Source organism: Pyrgilauda ruficollis, unplaced genomic scaffold (assembly GCF_017590135.1).
Source record: "Pyrgilauda ruficollis isolate IOZ18807 unplaced genomic scaffold, ASM1759013v1 scaffold3, whole genome shotgun sequence".
Classification (NCBI taxonomy): Eukaryota; Metazoa; Chordata; class Aves; order Passeriformes; family Passeridae; genus Pyrgilauda; species Pyrgilauda ruficollis.
This window is the reverse complement of record NW_024524377.1, coordinates 22808691-22833469: the sequence shown is the minus strand read 5'-3', so window position 1 is coordinate 22833469 and position 24779 is coordinate 22808691.

Here is a 24779-nt window from a genome sequence, read left to right as displayed (position 1 = left end):
CATGTTTTCTGCAGCAATTCCCAGCTGAGCCATCAGAGGAAGAACAAGATGCTTTTTCCTGCATCAGCAAAGACATTTTACATGTGCAAACTCCCAGGTTTAAAACAATCCATTTTTTAACTGTTGGCATTTGAGGTGGAAGGCACGTATTCCACCTGCCACAAGCTTTTCCATTCCTTTCACACACTTGTCACTGTACTTTGGCTTACTTGTTCTAGCAGGGAATACAACAGCAGAAGAAGTAAGTACAGTTCTGCTTGGTAAAACACTTCTAAATTATTTCTGCCTAATCCCAAAGCAACTGCCAAACCCCACTCTCCAGACACATTTAGTCAATGTGCAATGAGTGGTGTGGGATTAGCCTGTATTGTGTGGTAAAGCTCAATGCCTGCTCTGGGAGAGGTGGAAGGACTGGGTGCTCCTGTACAGTAAGATAAGGAACCATGCAGTGCTTGGGGAAACTGCTCACTGCTCGTTTCTGTCATAACCCTCACCAGCAGAACAAGAAAACAGAAATGGTATGTTGGCACAACCCTGCTTCCTCAAGCCCCAAGGTAGCCCACAGAGAGGGTTTCCATGACACTGAGGCCTTGGAACTACACAATAGAGATGCTGATTTTTTCCCTGACTGACACAAAACTGGGTGTGTGTAGCCCAAGATTTGCAGACACGTGAGGTATTTCGTGTTCATAGGGATTCCCAGGTCTTCCCTAAAATACAAAGGGTCACTAACAAGACCACATTGTGTTGTGTGTTCTTTTTCATTAGACAGCTACCTGGCTGTTCAGCAGAGTGCTGCTGGGTCACCAGGGATGCCGGGGTCCCTCTGCAGATCCTAGCCTTGGCTCCTCTCTAAGGATCACCTCTATAAATCAGAGGGAATTTTTCTCTGTCTGCCAGAGCTGCACGGAAGATAAGTTTCTTGTGCCTGCAGAAGACCATTACTGATAAGCCTGCTAGGATTTATGTGGTGTCCCCTCATCTAAGGCTCTTACAAAGATAGAGGGGACAAGAGTTTCCACATACTCCATCCACATAGAGAAGATATCCAGAAAACCTTGGAGGAGACAAAACTTATTCCACTAAACTAAACTGAAGGAAAGAAATTTATGAGCAGGAATATGGATACAGCTGGCACATTATTTACCATTTTAAAAACCCAGTCTGCCTGCCTGTCTTACCTCTGAGAAATTACTGCATTTTCAAATGGAGAGAGACTTCTTTTGTAGAATCAGAGATCTCATCTCTACTTAGACCAATCTTTTAATGAGCTGTTTAACTAGTACTGAGTTGAGTTCACTTGATGTATGATAAAATTGAAAGCCTATTTAAGTTTTCATTAATTAAGACAGAAGAATAGACAGGAAATGGCCATGTCTGAGAAGGTATCAAATCATAATTCACTTCAATGAAATTTCAACTGTACCACAGGTGTGTAGCTGTACACATCTCCTCTTTTACCTGAAAAAAGAAGAAAACACATTCTAATAATAAAGAAATAAAACACCGCTTGTATTAATGCCTGACCACCCTGACCTTTCTGCAATGCATTATTGACAATTCCTTTAACATTTATTTAAACTTAATTTCCCAGAACAGAACATGACAGAAAGTAAAAAACATTCATTTCAATAGTAAAAGCTTTCACTTTAATGCATCTCTAAATTAATTGGGCACAGTCTTCATATCAAGTGAAATAAATGGGCTGATAATTGATTAGGACCTCAAGGAACAATGAGATCTGATTGGTTAGGAAAAGAGAAATGACCTATAAAAGGTCAGGATTTTTTGAAATTGCTTTTTTAATAAAGCATGTTGATGAAGAAATTATCTGCAAGGCTTAGATGAATTATTCTGATTTGATATATAACTTCTGTCAAAGTGAAAATGGGATGTGATGTAACTTAATTCTTGGAAAACTTGAGATCCCCTTTGAAGGAGATGAGTCCTTCTCTCAGTCCCAGTATTAGGCTTTGAAATGTCAGTAGCCCAGCATGGCTTTCCTTAGCTTACCTTTCCATCGTTTTTCAAGAGAAGTCTGCCAGGTCACCCCTTCTGCTGAGGAAATGAACTAATCCAAAATTATTTTGCTTGATTTTCTGCCTTGCTTATTACAAACAATGCGTTTCCCTTCTAAGATGTCTTTCGCCCACCCCCAGTTGAGTCTTTAGTTGAGAAGCTGGGATGAGCAGATGGAATGTTGATGCTTCTGGTGAGGCTGATGGTCTCACCTTTATCCATGGACAGGTCACTTTTGAAGCAACCCCCTTTCCTCTTAGCTGAAGTGTTCAGCCTGTCCTCAATCCTTGTCCTTCTCTCAGGTTCCCTTTTAGACTGCTGTGCTTTCTCTCCACACTCTTGTGCTGACACAGCACCACAGCAATTTTTGTGAATATGGGAGTATTACAAGTGTGTCAGCAGAGGAAGGTGTGCTTCCTTTACTTGTGCTGCTGGCTCAAATGTCTATCCCAAGATGACAGATTATTGGTTCATCTTGACCTTCCTGCAAGATTCTGCCTCCCCATGAATAAAAAAAGAGTACTCACCAGGCTTTGTGCTGCTCTGGTTAAATCAATTAGAGCACACCACTCCAAGGCATCTCTTCCTTGGGCTGAATCCCAACTAATCAGTACAGCAATAATAAAATGCTGATCCCTGTGTGATGGACAGCCTCCCTCTCATCCATGAAGGGGCTGCTGGAAACACTGTGTTTCTGGGAAGCCTTCCAGTGCTGATGGCCGCATACCCACAGCAAATGCTTTTTTGGCTCCTGTTTGTGTTGTAATGATGCGCATTGCACTCTTGCTCTCCTCTCCTCTCCTCTCCTCTCCTCTCCTCTCCTCTCCTCTCCTCTCCTCTCCTCTCCTTTTCTCTCTGCAGATTTGTAACCACAAGACTCTTCTGTATGAAACATGACGCTTTTTATTCTAGAGTGACCCCAAGCACCATGCTGAGGAGCTGGTTAAAAGCTTTGTTGAACACTTCCCCCAGCCCTTGGTTTTTCTTTTAAAGTCACCTAGTCAAGTGTTAACTGAGCTTAGTCCTAGTTTTAAGATCTAAGATCACATCTTGCAATGATTTGACTCCAGGCATGAAACAAGTGTACTGATGTGTTAGCCACACTTAGAGCTCCGCTCATACATCACAGGTTGAGAGTCTGTCCTGTTCCTTTCAACAGCACCTTATAACCAGAGCAATGTAATAAGATTCTGTGTTAGCAGGAGTATGGAAAAGGACTTCAATTTGCTGCACAGATGGATTCATGCCCCTCTTTCAGGAGAAAAAAGGGTTAAAATGCAATATCAAAAGGGTAACTGGATTGTGCTTTTGTCATTCTAACACAGAAATAACTCTGAGCTTCATGTCTTACTGTCTAATGTGACACTGTGTAAATACAAGGATTTGTTCCTGTGCAAATGGGGTGTAAATTCTTTAGTATAGTAATGTTGTCCTTCATTTTGCAGGAAGAAGAATACCTATGAAAAGTATACCATGCAGAAACAAAATCCTCCCTGATTACATCATAGTTTTAGGAAGCAGAAGCACTAGAATGTTTGTGCTTTTGAACTCTGGGGTGAAGTTGATCCAAAATTGCACTATTTTTTCAATATGAAGGTGTAGTCCAGCTCCCTGTCCTAAGGCGTTTGCACCTAAACCTATGTTGTTCTTTGAAGATATTTTGTCTAATATTTTTAGAAATCTTTGATGATTTGATAGCTTCCCTAGAAAATCTAGTTTTATGGTATGATGCTGTTAGAATTTTTAACGATTAACCTGATGTTTGTAGTAATTTCAGTCTATTACAACTCATCTTGTCCACCATTGGTGGAAAAGCAAACTCACTGCTTCCTCTGAAGGTGCTCTTTCTGCATTTCAGGACTCAGCACAGTTCCCCTCCTTTTACCATCACCACACCAAACAACAATAGTTTATGCAGTCCTTATGCTGTCTTTTCCTGTCAATCTTCTTTTGTCTCCCAGCTTGGTCTGGGTGTTTTTTTACCTAGTTATTGCTCCAGTGGAGGCCTTAATAATAAGTTGAAAGCATTATTTCATAAGATACACATATTGTGCTGTTTGTACAGGAAGATATGTGCCCTTTTTCCTTTTTTTTTCCCCATAAGGAATGCTATGGTGCTGTCAGCCCATGTTCAGTTTGTGATCTTTTTTACAGAACTGCTGCCCAGCCTTCTTCTGTACAAATACAGTAGATTGTTCCTGGTTGATCTCTACCTCATTTGTAGCTTTTGTGGGTGTCTTTACTAATCTATCATCTAGGCCCAGTGAGAACATTAAATCATCCCTGTGGAACCTCACTAGGCCCCTCTTTTTGCTTTGACAGTGAATGATTTTCCAACCAAGTCTGCACTGCCTGACCCTTGGAGTACTTTTGTCTGGCCCACATTTCCTCGTTTGCTTTTTCAAAGTAAAATGTCAGTGTCAAAAACCTTACTGAAGATACATGACATTTTCTCTTTTTCCCCTACAGCTATTCCCCTGTTATAGAAAGAAGTTACACTGGTTTGACATGGTGTCTTTGTGACAAATCCTTGTTGGCTATTACTCATTTTTTTGTTTCCTTCAAGTTATACTAGTAATTTTTTTTTCAACATTTTTCTAGGAATTGAATTTTAGCTCTATTATTTCTTCTCAAGTATTTTTTTTCCTTAAGATACAGGCATTCTTCTTGCCCTTTTGGAGTTTTCTGAAGCATCACCTTTCCTTTTGGGAATCTCAGTGCTTAGAGACATCTCTGGCCAATTCTTGAAATACACTGGGGTTTTCATTAAGTCCATTTGATCTAAAAATATGTGAATTATCCTACAACTCTGTACAGCAGCCTCAGCATGTGTTCAGGACAGTGTCGTGCTAAGTGCTGGACACAAGTAATAAAGACAGTCCTTTCACTGAAGACCTGATTAGCTGCACATATGAATACGTGAGACTAAGCAGAAGCCCCTGGCCAGGCAGAGAGGCAGCTTAAACAATGAAACATTCTTCATTAGCTTGAAAGATAAAAGTGTCCTCTTGCACATGGTCTGGCCATTACTAAATGTTCTGCAGGCATTTCAGCAGGGGGGGTTTAAAGCAGGAGTCAGAAGAGGACAGTGCTTTAGCAAGCCTGCCTTTTTGCACAAATCTGCCAAAGCAATGGAAGAGGCAGGGATAAAGACTAGAAAAAGGAATGAGCATTAGGAACAAATGGTGATGAAGAGATCACTTGGACTACTAGGTTGGCCACTGTGGACAGAGCTGGAAGCACAAGTCAGGGGCTGAGGTAAAATTATTAAAACGAGTGGGGGATAGGCCTCCTGCCATCTGCTATCTGCCAGCAGCTGGGGTCCACTGGTGTGTTTTGATGGTGTGTGTCACTGGCAGGTGCTTTCACTCCAGCTGCCCTGGAGCCCACTAAGAACACCTCCCATCCTGGTGCTACAGCTCTGGGGAGGCAGTGTGAGTGCAGCTGATCCATGGTTTAAGTGAAACCTTATTTTGCCTTCTGTTTTCTCCCTCATTTGGCATAGGGTTAAGCTTAAAGGACAGCTTTGCATGAAGGCACTAGTGGGGTTCAGTGTGGATCGGGCACATTTGAGCTCTGATCTGTTCAGTACTCAGCCCCAACTGCAGTCAGTTCATCAGCCCAGTGGCCAGGTGGATGTTTGACACTGAGAGCATCACTGTAATATTCTGCCTGGAATGCCTGATGTTATGGCACTGGGGGAAGGGAAAGGGATGCACATCCTGGTGAGAAGGATGACCAGAAGAGGGAAGAAAGAGGAGGCTGTGAGAAGTTATAGGCCAAAGGTGTTTTTCACTCAAAAGTTTTGGAGAGCTCTGGGTCCTGGGCAGTGTCTAAAACACCCAACAGTGCAGAGGTGTCATTCCTGGCTGCTGGAATAGCTGAATTCAACTTGGCCCAAAGTGGCTACAGACTAACTACCCAGCCTTTTTTCTTCTGACACATCTGAGTCTGTTCTTGAAAATAACTATTTTAATAGTTGATTAATAAGTTGTGAGCCATAGGGGGTAATTAGTCTGCTAATTACCAGGTTCCACAACCTCACCAGCCGCTCAGATTGCTCTCAGTGGCAGCTCTTTTACCTCCATAATGCTAAACTGGCATTCAGGAACACTGCTATTGCTGTGATGCTTCAGTTGAGCTCAGCCTTGCCAAATAGCAATAAGCTATATGTGTACTCTTTCACACATGGGGCTCTTTGCTGTAGAGATTGTTTCTGCATTGGCCAGCTTCATTAATTCAGTCATTGCCTCTCACCATCTAATGAGAGAGAAAAGTGCTCTGGCTGAAGATTTCATCCTACTACCCAGAAAGTTTAAATAAACAACATAAAAATAAAGAATAAAGCCTCTAGCCCATGTGTTGTGCATAGCCCCAGCTGAGCTGGTTGGCTGTGTTTGCCGGACTGCTGCTGAACCCTGCTGCAGGTGTTCTCTGTCATGACAACACATGTTTGAACCAGGTGCCCTGTGAAATCCGAAAAAGTGCACTTCCTCTGCTTTGTCAGCACAGCTCCCCTTTGCCTGCAAGGCTTTCAAAAGCATGAGGGAAATGACTCACCCAGCAGAATGTGGGAATTATCCTGTTTAGCTGCTCTGCTTTATCCTGTCAGAAACACACGATGAAAAACTCTAGTCACAAGAGACTGAGGGGGCTCCCATATAACTGACAGACACCAACTGTTTGAGAGCACTCAGATCCTGTTATCGAGAGGAGCCTGACCCCTGTGCTGCACCTCCATTTATCATCATTTTAATCCAATTGAAAGTCTTTTACAAAGTCTCTATGTTCTTTCATCCTTTTCCCACTTTCTCTTACCCCAAATATTCTCTTTTTTCCTTCTTCCTTTTTTTTTTTTTTTTTGTTGTTTACAACTTGCTCCCCTCCCAAATATTTTTTGTTCTTTTAACTTAGAAAAATACACATTTTTAGACATGATCCCAGGCCAAAATTTCTGTTGAAATGATATAAAGGGAAGATTACTTCACCAAAATCAATGGAGTCAGTCCAGATTTAGCTGTTGAACTGGGTAGAATTCATCTGGCTAAGTGACTTTTCATTTTTTCTTTTTCGTCTTCAAAGTGATCCTGAAAGGTTCCAGATAACAACTGAAAATAGTTTATTCATACAAGCTACGGCCCAAATTTCTCCATCCCCTGTTTGTCATTTAGGTAGTGTTATTCTGGCAGGTATTTTTTATATTCAGAGTGAGAGATGGTTCTTATCCTTGAGGTCTAAGCCTTTCTTCATGAAGGCATTTAAATGCCTGAGCACTTTCTAACTGCTCAGGGAGATTTTGTGTTTAACTTCCTATATCTGCCTAAATGTATTCTGAATCAATGTCCAAAAGACTTAGGGGGGAAAAAAGTTGCTTTTGCTATTCCAGTTTTGCAGGAAGGTGAATGATTCTAAATGATTCTGTCTCTTGAAAATAGTATCTTGCTTTTGATATGCTGACAGAGTCCTGACTGTGTTGTTTACCCACAGCTGGACCACATTACCTGGCTGTGGTAACACTAGGATGTAGTTGTGGAATTTATTTTATTTCTGAATCTCCATTCAGCACAGAGAAAGCCACAGGAGACTATGGAAATTGTGAAGGCATCATCCTCTTTTCTGCTACCTGGCTAGTAGGTGATGCTTACATGGTTGTCCTGTGTCTTGGAGCCAGAAAGAACCCTAGGATGCCTCAGAATGCAGCTCTGGAAATGTGGGGAAGAACTGCTGACACCTGCACTCAGAGTAGCAGGCTTGAGGGACAATAGCACAAGTACCTGCTAAGCAGGTACAGATATGTCCCTGAGTATGGAACTAAGGTACTGCCTAGTTCTATAAATACTCCGAAGTAGTTCTAATGCAGCATATAGCCTGCTGAAGAAATGGAGTTTCTGTAGTTGTCAAATAGTTTTGTTTTTTCATTAGGGGAAAAAAATCAGCTGATAAAATTCCTCAGAAATCAGGAACAGAAAGAGCAAGCTTAAGCTCAGAAATTTTTTATTTTGCCTCAAATCTGGCAAAAGTTAGGTAAGGGCTACAAGAAACATCTTGGTTTTCATGGTATCAAACACTAGTCACACTTTGTCCTTGTATGTACTTTGATGCTAGCTGGACCCATCAGGGTTTCTGCAGTGTTATTGTAAGGCTGCTGACAATAAAGTTATGCTTTCTGCAAACAAAACACCAAGACCAAATTGTTTTACCATGGTTTTGTGTCAAAGTATGTATTACACATTTTATCTAAATCATAACTGCAACTGCCACCAAAATAAAATGAAGAAAGTAATCAACAAAAGGTAAACTGAGGCTTAGGGAGGGCTGAGGTAATTCTGACTGTGCTGTAGGATCACATTTCCCCTGAAAGCACACTGCAGCTGAGTTGTTTGGCTAGCTCTGATTTTTCCTTAGCATTCCTGCCTCTCCCTCACCCTTTGGTGCCAATGAGGGTGTCTGCAATCAGCATCTCTGATGCCTCAGCTCTTTGCACTTGCTGGCAGGACCTTTTGCTCTGTGGGTGCATGGTGTGGATTGAACTGTCAAACCACAGGGCTCTTTTCTGTGAGTAAAGGTGCAGGAGAGCTGGGGCAAGTGCAGAGCTCCTCCCTTTCTCTGTAAAGAAAGAATTCCCTTCCCTTCCCTTCCCTTCCCTTCCCTTCCCTTCCCTTCCCTGTTCCAGGATTCCAGTGATTATCAGCCCTGGCATGTGCAATAAACAAATGTGAAGTTATTCAGATTCCCTAAAAACCTGGTTGGGAAACTTATGTCATTCTCTCAGTTAGTGTTTGGGGAAGAAAACATGGCAAAAATACATCTGAAACATGAAATACCAACATCAAGCAGGAAATTATGTTCAGTCAGACTGCTGAACAGAGGCTGACGAGAGGAAAAGTTCACAACCACTCCCTTTCATGGGATTATGGGAAGCCTGAAGTCTCCTCTCTAGTTCCCCTTGTATTTCCCTGGCTGAAACAAAGCTAATCTGAAGTATTTTTTAATATTTGACATATTCAAAGATCAAAAATCAAGGTGTGCCCATCCCTTTTGCCTGGAGCAGTACTGCAGGTTTCCCAAAGCCATCTGTAGGGAGAGGTATAAAATAGCTATGCCAGATCATCCTGCAATCCTTCTTATGTCTCTATCTTTTTAGTTCAGGTCAGGGTCTACTCCTCTCTATTTACTTATTTATTTCATGATTTACACCATGCAGCTACACAAGTTTTCTATCAAGAACACAGGTAATAAAAACAAATTTAAAATCTGTAACAAGGAACATCTCCATTCAGCCCATTTTCAGGTGATGCAAAAACAGAGTGCATAAATCAATTGTACACCATAAATCAATTGTGCAGTCTTTAAAGCATTGCAAACACAGTTATGGATTTGAATGGTAAAAATTTCATCTTACAGGGACCTTACAATTGTCACTTATGTGAGGATATTCTTAGAATATAATGAAAAGGGAGAGCTTGAAATATTTATTCTAGCAGAGTTTAAATTATTTCCATGTGAACTCTTCTGAATTGATAAGACTGCCCTTTAAAGTAATGTTAATAGAAATGTATAATTTAGAAGGCCTAAACCCATAAAATGCATGAAAAGTTTTTGGTGTCATTTGAAACTTTATATTCATCTGACTCTGAAACATGATTGGGTAAAACTGAAGTCTTGCTCTAATGAACTGGTCATTGTTTGCATTTGCTGACTTTTCTGGCAAAAATGTCTTGCATTGCTTGAGAGTCCCACTGCAACATTGGAATATCCAGGGAAGAGGATTGCCTCCAATTCCTTTCACTGTGTGACAAGAAAAATATTCTTGCTAGTTCCTTGTCATTTTAGCACCTGTGCAAATCTACTTCATAAACTGAAGGCAGTGCAGCCCCCTGTGCTTTACTGAGGTTATCACTGGGGCTGTAGGGCTTTCTTTGCTTTTTTGGATGCTAAAGAGAACCAAAGGAATCCAGCATGACTCTCTGATCCCAGGCTCAGTTTGAAGTGCTGGTGGTTGTGAGGAGATCTGTACAATAACTGCCTTATCCAGAACCTGAACAGATCTCTTCATAAGAAATAAATCTGGAGCACCAGTAACATTAACAAACACTTCTACAGCTTCCCTTGCTAAGCTTTTAGAAGCTCACTATGGAGCCAGAAAGGAATCATTCTTAATAAAGAATTCCTTTAACAATTCTTCTTTTTTTCCTATTCACAAATAGTTGTGAAATTCTTACATTGATTCCTTATTTGAAGTTGTTTTCCAGTGAGTTTATGAATAAATACTAAGGTTTCAGATTGTGTTAGTTGGAAATATTAGAATTAACTCTGCTTTCACACTGTGAAGCACATTACAAAGTCGAATTGCATAACTTGAGCTAATAACATGCAAGTGTTGCAGTACAGAACTTTTTTGGGGGCAGTCAATGTTAGTTTTGTAAATGACCTGATCAAGCCTGGGAAATACAATCACAGTGGATAACCAGTTATGATTTGGATTTTAGCTGGGATGTAAGAGTTTCATAATGCTAACACATACTAAAAGCATAGGTGTAGCTGCCAAATATGTGCTTGTAAGAACAGTGTAGCATACTTCTGGGACTTCCTGTGCACCCTGCTGTTTCTGTTTTACTTTTTGGTTTTTAATCTAAAGCATTAGAACTGTGCATACTGATATTTTAATGGTGATATTTTAAAGAAAAGCAAACATATTCTCAAGCCACCTCTACCTTTAACTGCATTTTTCAGCATGGAATTCATTAGATCTTGTGTACACTGGGAGTGATAAAAGGGTTTTATTTTGTGGGGTTTTTCTCATGATTGTAACTCAGAAGAATTTCAGAATGTATTTTCTGGTCTATTTAAGAAGGGCATACTTTACCTTCAGTGCTCAGGGAGTGTGTAACTTTCATGACATCTCATAAGTAGACCCCAGGAGAGTTGTAGAAGATTTGTTTTTTTTTCTTATAACAGTGTGAAAACCTGTACCTGAGAATTTATTAAAGTTTTGAAAGTCACCTGGATAAACTGGAGAGTTTATTGCATAAACTATATCTATTTGCTCATGGTAACCATCTTAGCAGCTAACCAGTGTTTGCAATCTTTTAAGCTGAGCTGTCACAGTCCCAGTTTTCTCTCTATCAGGCAGGTATTTGAGCTGGAATCTTTCCCATGGTTGATGTAGACTGACAGCCAATCTCACAAAAACTGTGGGAATAAGAACTTCAATAGACCACAACTGAGGTTGCCAGAGATGCTGAGTATCAAGAGTGCAGTGTTGGTTTCAGTGAAATTTGCACCTGCTTACACCAGATTTGCACTTCTCTCCAGCAAAGAGGCTCTGCATGTGGCTGAGCTTCCAGCCACGGGCTCCGTGGGACGTGGCTGTTCTGCCTGCTGGGAAGGTGCTCTGGGTAGGGCCCAATGAGCTGACCAAAACATGAACCAGACATCCCAGCTGTCTTGTAATGGCCCTGGTAATTCATGTTAAGGTAAACAACTTACTTGAAATCAGGCATTTGCTGTAGCATATGTTCCTACAGATTTGCCTACAGGCTGAAGTAGTGACAATACAGTGTCAGGTCCAGGGACTCAGTGCAGGGCAAGTCCCTGTACTTTCAGCGTAACCAACTGCTCCTCTTTTCTCGTTCTCTGGTTCACTGCTGCTGAATCATCAATGTAACTGATAAAACAAAAGCAGGGAAGCTCATTTTTCATTTTTTAGATATATCTACACATTCATTTCACTGCCTGAAGTAAGCCAATGGACTGGAAGAGTTCTGCACATGTCCTCTTAACACATCTAGTTGTAGGGGTTATTTCAGCCTGTAGTATTGTTGTTGCAAACTCTCCCCACTACAGACTATCTTGAGACCCTTCCTTTCTCACAAGCCTCTGCCTGCACACAGCCCTGACTTGTGTAGCAGGTAACATGGTCAGCATCACACAGGTGACATCACTGTCACTGCTACTGCTGTTTACATGCTGTTTACATGTGTAAACATGACCACTATGAAAGAGCTCTTCACTGGAGGATACCATTATCTTCACTACTTGCTTCTTTTTGTTTTGTCCGGCCTGTTCATTTTGTGTAATAAGGGACAGAAACACAGAAGTTCCTTCTAAGAGGGCTCTTCTAATACCAAGCCTACAAACTGGAAACTCTTCATTCCAGAGACAGCTTTCATATAACCCGCCTGGGAGCAGTGTCAGACATAAACCACTGAGCAGATGGCTCCTTTCCATGCTATTTCCCATCAGTCTCTCTGAAGGATTCCCTGTTATCCAGCTGAGATGATCTATCCTGTGCAATGTGCTTATTGCAATAAATCTTGAAGAGGAATGAAGTGATGCAGTAGCAGAGCTGTGGTAGTGCATTGCTTTTGCTGATATTTGCCTACTTTTAGACCTGTTCTGGACTACATGAGGCATGAAATTCAGCCAAGAACTTTCCTCTAGAGGTTTGAGGGTCTGTTGATATTTGCACCTGTGAATTCTTGTAGGTGTGGGATGCATTGCTTGCAAAGATCTTCACTACGTGGATTCTTGGCTGACCAGAATATTTATATTTCCTTCAAGTCTCACTCTGTTGAAGAGAAGCCCCCACAGCAGGTCATCCTCTTGATCAAGAAACCTGCTTGAGAATGAAGTGGTGGCTGTAAGGCACCTAAAGAAGCCTTTCCTTGTGTCTGTGGGCAGAAATGGCAATTCTGAGGTAAAAATAGACATGTTCTAGCACCTGAACAGGCCAAGAGAGTTTCCAGGCTTAATGTAGAGGCTGGCATCTGGCCTTCTATACATATTGTCATTGCCTCACTTTGCAATGTGAGGCAATTTTGTAGAGTTTTCCCAGGATTGTCATGGCATCCATCCATCCCTCCTTCATTGCAAAGGAGTGGGCACCTGGCATGTGGAGGCTCCATGGCTATCATAGAGAAAAGCAGAGCCTCTCTCATGACTGCTGTTCTCGTATGCCACATCTCAGAAACAGGTATGTCTCTCTTGCTGCTGTCTTCCTCCAGAACTGCAAGGCTGTCTTAGGTCAGATGCAGTGACATTTTGTCTGTCTCTGCGGTCTCCTTGAGCATGAATTATTGTATCCATCCTCTGCTCTCCCCTGCTATCTCAACTGAAAATAAGAGATTCTTTGTTGCTAAATCCCACAGTCAGCCCAAAAGGACCAGAACAGGCTCTTGTGCTCCAGCCACTTCTCTGTGTGTCAGCATGCTGTTTTTTTTTGGTGTGTGCCTGTCTAAAGACATCACAGGGTGACACCTCCTGTTTAGCTATGAAATACTCTGAAAAACACCAGTATTGGTGTCCCTGTTATATTTTTTTCTGACCAGCTCTGAACCACAAGATGCATGGAAGAAAGAAGAGGAATCTCATTCATGCTCGGAGCTTTCATGTTCCCTTAGCACCTCATATGTTCTGATCTTTTCACCTTTGGACACAAATGGAGCACTTCAGATCAAGGCTGGTATGCTGTTTTGCTGTCTGTGAAAGAGAGGGGTTTTTTCTTGTTTTGTTTTGTTTTGTTTTGGTTGGTTGGTGTTTTTTTTTTTTTTTGTTTTGTTTTGTTTTGGGTTTTTTTGGGGGGTTGGTGGTTTGTTTTGTTTTTTGTGGGTTTTTTTTTTTTTTTTTTGGTGTTCTGGTGGTTGTTGGGGTTTTCTTGTTGTTTTTTGTTTGTTTTTAAACTAGCATAACCAAACTTATGAGGTACCTACAGAGGTTTGGCTTAAGGAGTCCAGAGTAAAAGCTGCGGTGTATGAAGGTGCATGCTAATGGTAGGCTCTGTTCAGCCTCTCAGGTTAGGGTGAGAAGTGAGAAGTGCCAGCTGGTGTTATTAAGTCTAGGTAACAGCACACAAGGGTTTTCTTATCTAATTGTCTTACATGTCTAACATGTAAGAGATGGAGCAAAGGGAATTCATGGGTTTACCCGGTAGGAGCATGGTGCTCTAATACATTCCCATAAAATGAACAGCCTTATTGGGATATGATTTATCTCCTCCCTCCCATGTGCAGAATGAACAACAGAATGAAACTTCAGCTTTCAAAAAGAAGGTGGTCTCTAAGGACAGTGTTTTGCACAAGACAAGGCAAGCTCCCACAGCCTGATCAGAGACACCAGCCTTTCTGAGAAGGTGGCAAACCACACAGCTGCAGCAAAGCTTAGGAGCCCCATTTCCCCATCAGCCTCCTTTTGTGAGGTGTTGCTGGTGGCTTTTCTTGTGGCAAATGAGAGTGCAATGTACTGTGTTGTGGTTCCTGGGCTGCTTCTCTGCTCCGTAGCTGCCACAACTTCTTAGGGCTTTTTTTCTGCATTGCTCTGTCTAAAGCAATGTCATGTTATGAGACACACACTTTGTATCTGCTGATGTCAGCATGAAAAGAAGGAAATCTTCATCTCACTTAAAGTGTAGTAAATCAGCCCAGTAAACCAGACTATACATTATGCTTTTGTTACTGAGAGTTAAATTACAAGGCAGTGAATGGTGCAGAATAATTCCCAATGTCACTGAATTCTCCACTTCTCAGCAAAATAGTCTCTCACACAAACAGGTTTACTCTGCTTGTCCCATTGCTGGGGAGGAGGCGCGCTCTAGTGGCTTTTTGTCTGAAAAATTGCTGCTGGGTGGTGGCAGGGCAGCTCAAAATAGATTCATCTAAATGTGGAGAGGTTATTGTGAGAAGAAGTTGTATTCAGATAAGTCATGTTATCCTAGTCCAAGATTACATTATATTTTGTGAACTAATATATTCACCCAAAGACTAAGGGGCTGTTTTGTATTTATTGAAGGCATTATTAGTTAAACTGTGAGCTCGTGTTTATCATGTTTGCAGCCTTATTCTAACAAGATCAACGTGGTAACAAATATTTCCATTTTGAAAATAAGTGTTTATTTCAGTTCCAAATTGCCTATGGTGATAAACACCTCTAGGGCTGTGCTTTCTTCAGCTGAGTTTGGTGGCTGAAGACTTCAGAGTGAATGTGTGCTGGTGATCCCTAAAACTATGCTTCAAAATAGACAAAGAGGTCCACATTTACATACCTCAGGTGGTCATTTCTATGTGCAACATATATGCACAAATGTGTACAGCTAGGTATAACTAATCTTTCATGCCAGATTTACAAATACCTATAGGTACTATTGTCAAAAAGAATCTTAAACAAGAATCCAATCATCTGGGACTGTCCCAGGAGAATGTCAGCTAAGAAAGGGGAATCCTTCATAAGTTATTCTCTCAGGTAGGAAGGGCACCCAGAAAAAGGGTTTTGTTTCCAGCATTCCCACCCTTCCTCACACCTTTCATCCCCCTGCAGAACCAGGCTGTGCTCAGGCAGGGATGTATCAGCAGGGAAATGTGGGTCAGAGACAGAGAGGCATGCATGTCACATCTTTTCAGTCTCCTACCTTGAGCCTAGAAGGTGTCTGCAGATTCAGGAATCCTTTTTCTGATATGGATCCTTTGGGAAGGATGACAACAAAGAGAGACTGAGGGAAAAGTTTAACCAGAAACAAAGGCAGGTATGGAGTCTTTGAGTCTCTGAGCTTTTTCCTTGTCCCTTAGAAGTCCTGTGGCAACTGCTAGTTTTAGGCAGTTAGCCATACAAACCTGCTATGCCAGGACAGTTCAGTTAAGGGATGGTTTTGTGAACAATGTCCTGCTGCAGGATGATGGTATGAAGGGTATGAGCTGATTTGTGGTTGCTAGCAAAGATACTGTTTGCTCAGCTCCTCTGAATTCAACATGATCACAATGCTTGAAGACTGAGAAAAGCTGTGCTAGAGATACATAACTTGCAGGCCAAGTCAATGAAAGTACTATCCCTTTTCAGCCTGTTTGCTTTCCTTGTCTTCATTTCCTACTAGAGGCTAAAATGTGACGTTACTTCAGAGCTTTTTTTTGTGGAAGATGGTGTCTGCATTCTGTTTTGACTTTTGAAGCTTCAGAATCTGACCTCCTAGAATGCAGTTCTTCCACACCCACAGTCCATGCCATGCATGTATGATTCTAGCTGTATGGCCAACAAACTAATACCTTTAAAGACAACCAGTCAGGCTCAAAAGCTACCACACCCTCATCTTGGTGAAACATTTTAAGACCTTGACTCGTAAGACTGATGCAGTTACTGGCTCCAAATGGTCCTTGGCCCCACTCCTGAGAAGTGCTGCTCTCTGTGGAATTGCACGTAAAACAACCTCTGCAATGCTCAGTTCTACAGCTCAGTGTTAATAATGGGATATTACCAGTGTGCTCAGGATGTGAGAAGTACACTGCAGCACTTCAAGTTCAGCTTCATTTCTATAGCTCAGCTGTTCCTGTCACAGGGGAGGAAGCCTCCAAGGGATATGGAAAGCAGGACTGAAGGGCTGCTAGTCTTCAAATTTAATCCAGCCCTTCCATAAGTCAACAGCTTTCACTTTGTGTTATCTGTCTGTTGGAGTGTCCAGCCAGTACAAGCACAGGAAAATGTAATCAGGGTACTTTGTTGTCTAAGGATCTATTGTCTGCATTTTGCAAAAAGGTGAACATTCATAATGTGAGGAAATGAGAGATTAAAGGATGGCAATATATGAAGAATTGATTATCTGATCTTCTAAGTAGAGGAAGAAATGGCTCTTCATTTGTAAACCTTTTTCCCCTCTAATAAACACTGTAAGACATCATTTTCTGTTAAAAACTAATGTATGTGGCTCCTTTTCTAAGGGTAAGAAAAGAAAGAATGAAAGAAAATGCTTTGTTTCTCAGAGGCACCATATGTACCACATGCTGCAGTTGCTATGGTAATTATTCACATTATTGAATAGCACTGCAAGGGGTTATACAGAAATGAATCTGACTGGCCAAAGTGCTTGTTAGAATGAGTATGTCCAGTTATTTATAAAAGCCTCCACGAAGCACTTGAAGAAATAAGAACATGAGGGAGAAGGAGGGAGGGGAAGAAGACGACAGGAGGACTTAGAAAGTTGAGACCAACACATTGACATAACATCTTTCTTCCTCAGTGGAAAGTGAAATTCCATAGGCCTTATTGCAGAAGAAAAAGTAGGACACTAACTTGTGTTTACTTAAGTTATTAAGTTGTTGCTCAACAAAAAGTAATTTCTTCACAAAAATACTAGTGGGGAGCCAAGCTTTGAGGCTCCAGTAGAACATGAAGGGTTAACTTTGATTTGCCAGACTTGACTGTGTTTGTACTTTTACTTGTCCCTGGATGAGTCAGTCCTTGTGTGCTATAAGAGTGACTTTTCAACAGGACCCGCACCTCCTGAGCCAGCTGAAATATGGAGAATCACCTGTGAGATAAGTTTCCAGCATTTCAGTGTTAGTCAAAGCTGATATGATTTGAGATTGCAGTCTAAGCATGATCTACAACTGAATGACTATACTTTGGAGTTTCTCTGAAACATAACATTGCAGTTAATGGAGCTATCCATAGAAGAAATATTCCTAGGCAATGTAAATAAATTAACAGGAACTAATTTAGCTAATTAATTTGATTGCTGTAAATTGATAAAATTTTACCAAATGCATAAATCATGTCTGTTATTTTCTATAAGGAGATGATTAATGTGCCTTAATTCAGAGGCACAGATAAAGCTCAAGACCCTGTTGTACTTAAATCTAGAGAAATATTCACTTCCAGTGACTAGAGAAATTACGTCCTTGGACTGTGTGTAGCTAAAGGCATTTCTGTGTAGATTGGCATTTGTAGTGACCAAATTTTGTAGACTTGAGAAGGAGGAAGGCCACTTACAGATCTGAGATACTAAAGTTCTAATTAACGTTGGCAGCACATTTTTTTTTTGCAATTACTACCAACTAGAACTCTCCCATGGTTTGCCATATCTCTGGAGACTCACGGGTGCTTTGGGGGTTCACAGCAAAGAAGTACTTGTGGATACAGCAGCAGCCAAAACTCTGTTTCTAGCTATCAGTGCAAAGCACAGCACTATGGGGGCTGCTACAGGAAAATTAACTCCATCTCAGCTGGATGCAGTACTATGTCAAAGGAGTACTCTGTGGTTTCAGGGCACAGTGTCAGAGTGCTGCAGATGGGTGAAACCTAGCTTGAGATTTAAAAGTGTTAAACAAGGCTAGCAAGCTCTGCTGGAGCAGAATCATCTTTTAGTGCTGTGCTTGCACAGCACCTATTATGGTGGGGCTGTGGTGTGTGAATAGGTGCTGGAGGGAAGGAGTCTTGTATCTCTTCTGTAAATGACACAATTGTTGTGTCTCCTAGTTAAATTGGCAGGTAGCACCAGGCACAGAGGGTCTATGGGCACATTGCTTAGCAGGAAGAATTCAAAAAGATATTTCCTGTTTGGAAATGTGATCTGAAAAACAGTAGAATGCAATTCTGTAAGAACCAGGTACAAATGCCTGTATCTTATTAGGAATAATCTGTAGCAAAAATGTCAGATGGGGGACAAAGAAAGAGATAGAGATAGAATCTTTACAGAGCCAAGAGTCAAAAATATGGCAGCATTATAAAAAAAAGCAGAACTGCTACCATATACACACACACACACACACACGTATATATATATATATACACACATCTATGGAGTAATTAATTAATTCTATTTTAAATGTCAGTAAATTAGGGGCAACACTTTCTTATTCCTGCTTATTCAGTACTTGGAGTGAGTATCTAGTTTGGGCTTCTGTAATTCAAACGATGGATTGCCTTGGTGGGGAGCAGAGGTGACTAATAGCAAACAACAGAAATTCAGAAAAGATGGCTGGTAAAGACAGTCTGAAGGATTTAAGGTTGTTCAGTCTACCAGAAGGTACTTAGGGGAGATATGAGAACTCTACAAGCTCAAAACTCTTGCTTCAAAGAAAAGGGAATAATCTATTTTCCTTGCCCATAAATAGAAATGAAGAGAAACAATGGGTTTAATGGAGCATGAGATTTAAGCCGTGATTAGGAGAACATTTTGCATTGTAAGGATTGTGGAAGACAGAGAAAAGCTGGAGGCTCCTGTCTTTGAGGTATGAAAAGGGTAGAGATTTTCCTGCTCCAGAAAGAGGAGATAAACAGTGTCATCCTCAGAGGTCTTCATGCTCCACTTCCTGTGATTATAAATAAATCCTCATGAGTCCATAACATATAAAGTAGTATGTATAATGACTTGCAATTCTTATTAATTGAAATTAAAAACTTGCATCAGGGCTGGGCCTTTGGATCCAATTCTTTATGGACTGGTCTGCTTTGAAAGAGTCTCTCAAGGAAGTTATTTACTGAGAGAAGTGGAGCAAGGGGAAAAGTAGAGAATTCCCTAAGAATCAGTGTCTGCCAAACAGAAGGAATCCCATTAGGTTGGTTTAATTTGAGAAGTATTGTAGGAGCTCTCTCCCCTCCAGAAAGAAGGTTGTTTTTTAACTGAACATGCATATGAATTACTTTGAATCAACCACCTTGTCAGCTTTGGGAAAGAGTCTCTTCATAGATTAAGAGAGCTGGATATAGACAGAAGCTATTGTCCCATGTCTGGTAGGCCAGATTTTCAGGTGAGAAGAAAGAATATCTGAAGTGTAAGAGAACGGCACTCCTAGGGTTGCTCTGTGCTCTGGAAAGCGCTCTGTGCCATGGCACGCTTGGCCGCCCCAGGCAAAGCAAGGGGAGTGAATGTCCACGAGGAGTATCTCTCTTTCTCTTCCCACTGCAATATTTTTATCATGAGTGTAGACCATAATCTGCCCCCATGTCTTAGCTTCATCCACATGAAGCAGTTGGCCTTGGTTTGGGTGCGCAGCAGTGACCAGATGTGGCACCCAACTAAGGGAGAATGGAGGTGGAGCCCCACTGTGAGGTCTTCCAGGGAGCAGATGCTCCCTGGAAGATTCTCATGCCACAGAATGCACTCCTCTGGTAATCGAGAAAATTGCTTTAATAAGCTGTCCTCAGGGGTGTCTCAACACCAAGGACACTTCTGGCTCAAGTGTTTGTGCTTGGTTGAGATTGGATTTAGAAATTGTTTTTTCCCTCTATTCTTAGCTTCCTCTTTGTGCAACAGAGGATATGTGTTTTGTCTGAGTATGGGATTTGGTCTGCCGCCTTTGGAGAGCCATCTTCCAAGCAGATGGAAGTGAGACTCAGAAAGCAACCCCTGCAGCCAGAGACAGAAGCTTTTTTTAGCTGGCAAGCAGGGAGCTTCTTTTGCCTGCAAGTCTGTGTCCATCTCCTCACCAGCTCCCACTAATTATGTCAGCTTGTCTTTCACCCATCTTCCAGCCACTCCTTTTCAATGCCCACATCTGTGACTACCAATTAACAAACAGCGAGTCAGAACAGCACTACCAGGCAGCCCCCTGTAGCCATAATGGCATTAAAATACTGTTGTGACCTGAATGAATACTCTTTGTTGGACAGTTACAGCCTTATGGAGGCTATAATTACAATGGTATCCTTAGTTCTGCAGATATAATTTAGCAGTGATGTACTGAGAACAAACAGGATTACAAGGCAGACCATATACCCAAATATTCACCGGTTAGATAATTTAAAAATCTTTAAGAAATCATTGCAGCTGAAGCTGTAATGTAATGTGTGTGACTACATGCTCACTGTTAACAGCATAGCTTGTCACTTGCTATGGGAAACAGGCAGCACACAGCAGAATATAGCTTTGAGCAGCACGTGACATAAATAGTAATCTTCAGGGAGTTCACCATTAAAAACACCACTAGAGACTCCACTGCGATCTGAAGTATTTGGTGAAGCAATGTTTTGCAAAGAGATTGTAGTTTAACACATAAAATATCTAGATAAGGCACTAAAAATGTGCTCAGCTTCCCAGAAACTCAGAGGGCACCTGATAATGCATTATTAACAGCTTTGATGTTCAGTGGTGGGAGGGTGGGAAAGTGGAATCGACAGAGGGAAAGCTTATGTTGGGTAAAGAGATTTTGTAGTAAGCTCTCCAAAGCCTGGGCTTGGAGGAGAGTGGAGGCAAAGAAAGCTGGTGACTTAATAGCAAAGGGTGCCCACCAGCCATCACTATAGCAATGAAGAGTGCCTGGAAGGCAAATTCAGGTTGCTGAGGGCAGAAATATCAGACAAAAGGATGCCTGAGGGGAGCTGAGAGGCTCAAGGAACTGATAATTTAAATGGGAATTGATAATGGATTGACAACTTTTCACCTTTTTTTGCAACCAAGTAATTATTGCTCTGAAAGGCCAACTTGAAAGCTGAATACCCGTCTCCCAAACCCAGCCCATAGTTAGCTTGCTCCCAGGGAGCTCTTCCTCAGGAATAGATACTGACTACTTCCTTGAAATCTAGAAAAGCCCTCAAGTGCCTGTTTTGGGCCAGAGTAGCCCACCAAGTGGCAGCATAAAATAGCCTGCTAGGTGCCTCAGTAGATGGGCACTAGAGCCCTGTTATGAGTCCCTAACACAGAATCCCTTCTGCAGGAAGACGGGCACAGGGGCAGGGCTGAGTCAGGATCCCTGCGCTGCTGCTTTTCAGTGTACCAGTGTGTGCATGGGCAACTGCAGCCTTGGGGGCTGCCAACCAGCAGCTCCCCGGCACACTAGATGTACTTTAAAATTTCAATCTCTATTCTAACTTTCCAAGTCTTTCTGAATTAATGACTTTCTCTGGAAAGAATTCATGAGATTTTTTTATGGAGCTTGTGTCATTTGCCGGCTAGTGACCTGGAGACATGCAATATATTTTGGATTAAGTTAAGTTGACCTGTACAACAAGAAAGGAAAGAAAACAAAAAAAAATCTTTGTGCTTTGAAAAGGAAATTAAAATATTTAAAGCTTATTTATCACGTAAACTTAACAAAAGTGCAAAGCAGTAACTGTTTTTGAGAGGCTCTGTGGAAAACCTATGTCATTCACTGCTACTAAAAGACAGGGATCTTAATAAAAAGTATTGGGAGCCAGGCAGATTTTAACTTTATAGCTTTGCATGCCAGATTTTTCAGAGACAATGCTTTGCATGTATGATATCCTGCCCTTCAGTTATTGCCACAGCTTTGCATGACAAGATCTGGATAAGCACTTTTAAGGGGAAGTGTGTAAATTTTCTTATTGCTGGGAAATTAAATATAACTCAGTGCAGATATATCTGGGAGAAGGAAGGAATATGATGGACAACTAAGCTGAATAAGAGAGAGATGGGGAGGGCTCTTTGATTATCCCCAAATTCTGTTTTTCAGCCATAAACCTATTAATAAAATAGTCTTTTTTAAGGTTATCAGGAATATGACATTCTCAAATGAACCAAAAAGAAGATATTAAAGTATTTCAGTTCTGTATTCAAGTGTTTCAAAGATTTTTTGAAACACCTGGAAAATTAAAACAAGAACAAGTCATATCAATCTCACACAAATTTTCTGATTATATGCTCAATTATCTCACTAATGAAATAAAAGATGTGTCTGGACAGATCAGCACTGGGTCCTGCTTAAAGTATTACTCCAGCTGGAGAGAGCTCCAATAACAGTATGTATTCTTTGTCAGTGATTTTTAATCAGTTTGGTACTCATTTCACAGTGATTTCTTCAAAGCTCTGTGTCTGCAGTTATTTGGAAGAGCATCAGAGATCCTCATAGTGCATGCTGTCCCCAGATCCTGTCACTATTCTGAGTGGTTATCGATGGGACAAGATGCCATTTGTACAGATGGAGGTAAAGGATGTTTCAGTGATGAAAATGAGAAACCAGGAGTCTGCTTGAAACCTTGACTAAAGAGGAAACATTTAGAGATGCTACACTGAAAGCCATGAGTAAAGCCTGTGTTTAGGCTGTGCTGGATACTGAAGAGAAGATCCAATCAGAGACATCACTTGGACCATGGGCAGGATGGGGATAATATTCAGTGCAATTGAACAGGAGGAAGTGAGGGAACCTTGAAGTACAAGAAGATGAAAAGTCTCATTCCAAAATAGCTGAAACGCATGCTTAAAATACAATGTTTGAAATATAAATTGACAAGACATTCTGACACTTTCTAAGTAGAGTAATTTCAGGTATGTATCATGAACTTAGAATAGAGAGCAAACAATTTCAGACAAAGAGCAAAAAAAAACCCAAACTGAGAGAGCATTGTTTTTGAAATGCTGGTTTGCTTCAAACAAACTTTCCTCTCTTTTTTTCCATTTTTTGTACAGATGATACTAGGTTGTCAAAATCTTCCATACAAACTCACAGTTTGCAGCCACCTGAAAAACCTTGTCTTTGGCAAATGGTCCTTTTGTTGAAATTGCTTTTACTTGATTTGACATCACCCCTCAAATACAAGTGGGAACTTCCACAAGCATAATGATGCAGAGGAAGAGGAGGAGTTGAAAACAGCAGAGGTTTAATATATAAGATAAGAGTGGGAATGAATATAGTATATTACAATGTTCTGTGTGGAATTGTAAGAAGGAGAGCATGAGGGCACATGGGATAAGTATCTTGAGGGGCCTGATAAATAAAACAGATAACACCTTTCTCTATGTGGAGACATGTACAGAAAGGTAGAGCAAAAGAGCTGTGGAAGCCAAGGAAAAGATGCAGTGAGGATCCTTTCCTCCCATCTCTCTTCATCATTTTTTAAATACAATTTTTGTGCTCCCCACATCCTACGAATCAGTAAAACTTCTTGTCATCTTCGTGAACAATTAATTTTGCTTCTTGCAGCAAAACTGGAACCAAGTCTAATCTGATGCCTCTGGGAAGTTACCTGTACCTTCCAGCAGGGCCCTGGGTTTGTCTCAGAGACTCTTCTGCTCTCTTCTTCTGGGTGATGTGGCTCCCTATAAGAAAATTTCCTGAGAGGCTTCTAAACTTCCCTGTAGGGTGGGTTTCTTCTTTCAGACCTCAAGGTTTCACAACAACACACTCAACCTTGCTTTCAGAACAGCTTATGCTGGCTCTGCTATTTTCTCTTCTCTTTGGATATTCTTTTATTCAAACAACTCCTGCAATATGTATTATTTCAATTACCCTGGAGGTTTACACAGTGCTTACAATGAACTGAGCTGCGCTTCCAACTTCTGCCCATTATATTCTGACAAAGAGGCTCAGAAGCAAGGCTATGTGACTGGTGAACAGTGTGTGAGGCAAGGTTCAAAGGGAAGAAGCTTATACAATAGTTACTCATAACTCTTCCCCTTTCCACAGTCTAGCTCTGTCTTTTAATACTGAAATTCAAGTTACAATCAGGGGCTGAGAGACTTTATCTTAGAAAAGGTTTTTGCTAAAGGTAATAGGGGAAATGTAAATTGGCTGTTTAGCCTTCTGGACAGTGAGAACATAGACAATTGTTATTCAAAACATTCACTTAAATACACTGAAGAGTTCTTCTTATAGAAGTTGCATTTAACTGAAGATTATCCAACATGCAAGGGACTGCTTCATGGGAACTTCTATATCTATAGGGCTTTTGGGTTGTTTCAATGTTTGCCAGCTCCTCAGCCATTGTCTCTTTCCTGTCAAAGTTCCAATTGTACCAGTCCTAAAGGCCTGAAAAATTGTGCATTGTAACCAAAGGTTCTGTTCATAATTTAAAACCAGAGGAATAACAATTCTTTGTTACAGGGAAACTGTTAGTGTCTCCTGTGACTGGCAGTCCCTAAAAATGAAATGCACTGCATACACGTGGAACATCTCCTGATTTTCAAAATGAGGATTTCCCAGATGGGTGCCTTTGAAAATAATTTAGTGTAACATCAGTGTGTGCAATCTGGTAACATTTTGCAAGCACATCTGGCCAGTATAGAGGATTGTATTATAAATGCCTAACAAAAGGGTCTCCCTTTC